This window comes from Bos grunniens, chromosome 9, assembly GCF_055505025.1.
Source record: "Bos grunniens cultivar Pamir isolate PY7600 chromosome 9, Bosgru_T2T1.0, whole genome shotgun sequence".
Lineage (NCBI taxonomy): Eukaryota > Metazoa > Chordata > Mammalia > Artiodactyla > Bovidae > Bos > Bos grunniens.
The window spans coordinates 90,590,011-90,596,868 of NC_141173.1; positions in this window are offsets into that span (position 1 = coordinate 90,590,011).

The window sequence follows — 6,858 nt, forward strand, 5'->3', positions numbered from 1 at the left end:
ATGATTGATGCTCCCCTGGACTATATTATGATAGCTGGACAATGGATATAATCCATTAAAAGTATACTTTGGGGAACTTCCCTGGTAATCCAGTAGCTAAGACTCCACACTCCCAATGCAGGGGGGCCCATGTTTGATCCCTGGTCAGGGAACTAGATCCCACATGTGGCAACTAAGAGTTTACAAGCTGCAACTAAAGATCCTATATGTGGAAAACAAAGAAATAATAGTAATGAAAAGTATACTTTGGCCTCTGGCATATAAATGCAAATTGCTTTCAATTTCCCTTGAAAACAAGAATGATTGCCAGGTCAGTAACTTCATAAGTACCAAAAGGCTTTTTTATCAGCTCCAGCAGAGATACCACATCTGGAAATGCAGCTGTAATTGGTTTCACTGTTTGATTAAAGTTGCTGTAATCTACTGTTATTCTCTGTAACCCATCTGGCTTTTGCTCATATGTTAAATGAGGATATGGAAGAATCACTAGCCTTTCATCTCTCAAGTCTCTGATGGAGACATTTGCCTCGACAATTCCTCAGGTATGTGACATTGTGTATTGTTCACTCTCTTGGAGGAAGGTGGAGGAGAAGGGGAAGCAATTCAGTTCTAGGGGTTTCCAGTCTGCCTTTTCTTCCAGAATGAACTTTTCTCCATGCATCAGGGAGTTAAAATATCTATCTGGTATTAATTTTATCTGTTTCCACTGGACATTTTAGGACTAAGAAAATAACTATGAGATAATATTTGTAGGTTTAAATATGTCATTAGGAAATGTCTTGAACATATACAGGAGAGAGAAGTACCATATGCCTGTCCCAAGTCTAGAAGACAGACATGGACAAGACCATTACAGACTCTGCAAGTCCCTTATCTGAAAATGTACTAGGTATTTGGCGGTCACCCAGAATCAGGACAGAATCCGATTGCTTGTGGAAGGTCTGGCTATTCCCCTGTCTCCAGTAATCCTGCTAAACAGCCTTGAGTCTCTGAAGAAACCTCAGGCAGAGTCACAGTTTTCATCTGTGGTCAATTTATATGACCCTTTCTCAAAGAAACCCCTTCAATCTAAACTCTCTTTGTAAAGTGGTTTGGGTGTGAAAATTAATTAAGAGGCTGTGAATATCCACATTGGCCATTTGAATTCTGTTTCTGCCAAATTACACCTAAATTTTTCTTCCTATAGAAACTTGTTCATTCTGTATGTCATTTTCCCAAAGAATTTTGAAACTGGTTTCTTGTAGACTCTGAGGTCATAAAAGAGAAATCTGATAAAACCTGAGTCAGTTTGAGTCCATCCATCACCCTTCAGTCTTCCACAAATGTGTTGGAATCTCTCTTATATTAAAGATACTCTCCCTTATTATCTGTCTCATTTTGTAGTTATTCCTTTTTCATGCTTTATTTTTTAATTTCATTGGAGTGCCAAATGGATGAGAGGCAAATAAGTGCGCTACTTGCTGTCTTGAACCAGATGCTTCTTTTCATGTTATATTAACAAGATTCTATGTGTGGTTTGATACATTTTGTTATGAAAAAATTTCAAACAAATATAAAAGCAAGGAACTCCCAATATACCCACCACCTGATTTTAAGAATCTTTAAGATTTTGCTTTATCCAAACTTTTAACATGTCTAAAAATACTTTGATAAAGTATTTTAAAGCAAATCTTAGGTATTGAATTGTTTCATCCTTCCATACTTCAGTATCCATCTCTTAAATTTTTTAAAAATATTTTATTTATTTACTTGGCTGCAGCGGGTCTTAGCTGTGGCACGTGGGACCTTCGTTCCTCCATGTGGGATCATTAGTTCTGCATGAGGGATACAGTTTCCCACACAAGGATCCAATCTGGGCCCCTTGCGCTGATTTCCTTTTCTCTTTTTTAGACTCAGGATTCAAACACGATCTACACAATGTATTTAATTATTGAATTGCTTAAGTCGATTTCTATCTGGAGCAACTGCCCTGCTCCTCCCTCTTGATTTCTCCTGCCATTATTTCTTACCGAAACTAGGTCAACTATCTTGCATCATGCCTGGCATCCTGGGTTTATCTCTTTACTTCTTTGTAGTGTCGTAGTTCATGCAAGTGGAAATTGGGTCCAAAGTTTTAAGTTCAGAAACACTTTCAGGTTACAAATTTTTCATCAGTGCTGTTGTGTGCTTGACATCCCCTCATGTATGGAGACACATGATGTCTGGCTGTCTTTTTGTGAAGTTAAAAATGACTGGTGGGGGTTTCAGGCAGAAAGCTGGCACTGACAATAATAAAATAGAAAAGTTGGAAACACCAGATGCTGTAAGCCCATCCTATCACCTCTGGCAACCTGCCTCTGCTGCATTTTATTTGATGGAAAATTACACTCGTGTATTTAAGGTTTGATAATTCTCTGCTTTTACCAATAAAACCTAATTCTAATAACCTGGGGGGAAAAATGATTGGTGGGCTCAGATGACAAAACCTGATACTTTTACAGTAATATTTCATTTTAATCTCTCTTTTGATGGGTTTACTCAATGATGACATTTATTTTTTCACTAAGCATTGCAAAATGGTGCTTTAAAAAAAAAAAACACTTGATCATTTCTTTTACATTTCATAGCTGGGGTTCTTCTGTAAGAAAGCCTTTGCTTGCTCAATTGGAGTTACCCAGATATATAGTTCATTCAGGAAACACAAAACAAATAGTTATTTTCTCTGAGTTTCCAATTTTCAGAGAAAAATCTTCATGCTCTGATTAACCTCCAGTGGTCGTTATCAACTTGTTTCTGTAAAAACTATTTTTCTCTCAATTTCTGTAATTGTCACGAAGGTTTTTTTCTCTGAAAGAATCATTGTTTGAGAGAGTATTCAAAGTGTCACACGGACAGGTACTTTGATATCTTGTGTGTTGTTTATTTCTAGTTTTATTGTTTATTTTTTAACACTTTGTCCAAATATGATAAACATTTAAACTGTTCATTTTTATCGCTTTTGACAAATGCCTATGTAAAGACATTTTTTATGATCAAGTTAAAAAATAGTTTAATTATGCCCTACAAACTCCTGTGTCCCTTGGTAATCCATCTTTCCCTCCCCAGGCAACCACTGTTTTACTTTCAGTTATTACAAATTTGTTGGCATCTTGTAGAATTTTGTAGAAATGAAATCATATGATATGCATCCTTTAGTGCCTGGCTTCTTTTACAAAGCAAACAAAGCATAGTGATTCTACAATTCATTCATATTGTTGCTTTTATCAATAATTTATTACTTTATATTTCTAATTATCATGCTAGTATATGAATATGTTGCTTCCCTGGTGGCTAAGACATTAAAGAATCTGCCCGCAGTGCAGGAGACCTGGGTTCGATCCCTGTGTTGGGAAGATGTCCTGGATACCCACTCCAGTGTTCTTGCCTGGAGAATCTTATCTGGGTCATTAAGACCTTTTTTGTATAGTATTTCCGTGTATTCTTGCCACCTCTTCTTAATCTCTTCTGCTTGTTTTCTTTAAGAGATCTCTAGTCTTTCAATTGCTTTCTTCTAATTCTTGGCATTCTTCACTAAAGAAGGCCTTCTTATCTCTCCCTGCTATTTTCTGGAATTCTGCATTCAGTTGGTTATATCTTTCCCTTTCTCCCTTGCTTTTTGCTTTACTCTTGGGTAAATACTTAAGAATAGGAAAATTTTTTCATCATAGGTATATTTTTGTAGGTATATGGCTCAGACAGTAAAGCATCTGCCTGCAATGTGGGAGACTGGGATTTGATCCCTGGGATGGGAAGATCCCCTGGAGAAGGAAATGGCAACCCACTCCAGTACTGTTGCCTGGAAAATTCCATGGACTGAGGAGCCTGGTAGGCGACAGTCCATGGGGTCGCAAAGAGTTGGACACAACTGAGCAACTTCACTTTCATATCATATTTGTAGTACTTAATCGGATGGTGGATAGATTTCACAATAGAACCTTAACATGGCTGACTTTCCTAATTAATGTCCTTATCAATATGAATATATGAATTTATTAAGCTAACAAAGTAAAATATACCTGAAAGACAATTATTTATTTTTAGGATTTTTTTTTTTTTTTTTTTTGATCATGCCACTTGGCTTGGATCTTAACTCCACTTATGGGATCTTAGTTGCCTAACCAAGGATCAAACCTGGGTCACCAGCAGTGGAAGCCCAAAGTCCTGACCACTGGACCACCAAGGAATTCCAATAGAATTACCTACTTTTAGACACAGACTGCTTTTAAGTGTCAAAGGCCTGGGGTTGTGATTGTTTTGTTCATCACTGCATCTTCAATACCTAGCACTGTTTATGGTACAATCTGGGTATTCAGTATATATACACAATAATAATAGGTTTTATTATTGCCTTATATAGTCTGACTTTAGGCTCTTTAGAATCAAATGGAAATTGATTCCTGAGTCTGAAGCCTCTGGGCTATCTCACAATTTTCTAAGCTCCTCACCTTGTTTCTTTTTTTATCCAACATATTTCTATTACTCAGTGAACTCCGGGAGTTGGTGATGGACAGGGAGGCCTGGCGTGCTGCGATTCATAGGGTCGCAAAGAGTCGGACATGACTGAACGACTGATCTGATCTGATCTGATTTCTATTACTTCTGGCTGTTAAACCCCAGTATGCTATGAAAGAGGTGACTTGCTTCCTCTTCCAAAATCCTGCTTAATTTCAAGCACTTAATGTTATCCCCATGGAATAATACATGGACAATGCCTGAGATCTTTCCCTCGTGGTGATATTTTATCTTTTTGATTTGTTCGTTTTCTATTTAAAACATTTGACCATAGTGACCTGTGACAGTTCTGTTCTCCATTACTGTGTTAGTCTTCATGCATGCTCCTCTTGCAGTTGGAACTTGTGTCTTTTCTGGGTTGCCTCTTTCTGATGAAGGATCTCAGAGGATGCACATTTTGGTTGTCAGAGCTAAACTACTCTCCATATGTACTACATAGTGAATCTGGAGGGATTAAGTATCAGTTTACCGAATGCATTTTGTTTTTCACAAAACAGCAGCACATCAGTGTAGAGTGATTTGTTTAAGGCTGAAAGGACACCAGGAGAAGATATTCTTCACCAATTTTGCCACTTTTTTTCTCTTGAATCTTTTAGATATATGGGCTTCTCTAGCACAAGAAAAATAATTTTATAGAAAAGCTGTTTCCTCCCAGTCATGTAGTGAGAGATGATTTTTCCTTCCTTATATGATTATGTCATCATGCTTCACACTCCTTTCTGGTACATTTCCAAGAGGAACTATTTTTCCCTTTTCTACCCGGTATGTCTGTATCCTTTCTCGTTTACCCTCTCTCCTTTTTCCATTTCATACCAGTTCGTATTCTCATTATCCTCTTCCTGACTCACTGATTCTTTTGTGCTTATATATTTTCCTGTCCTAGCTTGGTCATTTCCCTCCTATCCTGTGATTACCACGAACCTAAACATTTTTGGTATGAAGATTCTGATATGAACTGAGGCCTTTTAAGACACTTTTTCTAGCAAATAAAACCTCACACTTTATTCAAAGGTGTGATTTTTGTGTATAACTATTAACAACTTTGCTCTCTGCCCAATTCTTAATTGAAAACAATGATAACTACCATAATTAAGTCCCTAAGCCTTCCTCAGTGATCAATGCAAAGAAATGGAGGAAAACAATAGAATGGGAAAGACTAGATATCTCTTCAAGAAAATTAGAGATACCAAGGAAACATTTCAAGCACAGATGGGCTCGATAAAGGACAGAAATGGTATGGACCTAACAGAAGCAGAAGATATTAAGAAGAGGTGGCAAGCATACACAGAAGAACTGTACAAAAAAGATCTTCATGACCAAGATAATCATCATGGTGTGATCACTCACCTAGAGCCAGACATTCTGGAATGTGAAGTCAAGTGGGCCTTAGGAAGCATCATTATGAACAAAGCTAGTGTAGGTGATGGAATTCCAGTTGAGCTATTTCACATCCTAAAAGATGATGCTGAAAGTGCTGCACTCAATATGCCAGCAAATTTGGAAAACTCAGCAGTGGCCACAGGACTGGAAAAGGTCAGTTTTCATTCCAATCGCTAAGAAAAGCAATGTCAAAGAATGTTCAAACTACCACGCAATTGTACTCAGCTCACATGCTAGTAAAGTAATGCTCAAAATTCTCCAAGCCAGGTTTCAACAATATGTGAACCATGAACTTCCAGATGTTCAAGCTGGTTTTAGACAAGGCAGAAGAACCAGAGATCAAATTGCCAGCATCTGCTGGATCATTGAATAGGCAAGAGAGTTCCATAAAAACATCTATTTCTGTTTTATTGACTATGCCAAAGCCTTTGACTGTGTGGATCACAACAACTGTGGAAAATTCTTCACAAGATGGGAATACCAGACCACCTGAACTGCTTCTGAGAAATCTGTAAGCAGGTAAGGAAGCAACAGTTAGAACTGGACATGGAACAACAGACTGGTTCCAAATAGGAAAAGGAGTACATCAGTTCAGTTCAGTTCAGTTGCTCAGTCGTGTCCGACTCTTTGCGACCCCATGAATGGCAGCATGCCAGGCCTCCCTGTCCATCACCAGCTCCCAGAGTTCACCCAGACTCACGTCCATCAAGTCAGTGATGCCATCCAGCCATCTCATCCTCTGTCGTCCCCTTCTCCTCTTGCCCCCAATCCCTCCCAGCATCAGAGTCTTTTCCAATGAGTCAACTCTTCGCATGAGGTGGCCAAAGTATTGGAGTTTCAGCTTTAGCATCATTCCTTCCAAAGAAATCCCAGGGCTGATCTCCTTCAGAATGGACTGGTTGGATCTCCTTGCAGTCCAAGGGACTCTCAAGAGTCTTCTCCAACACC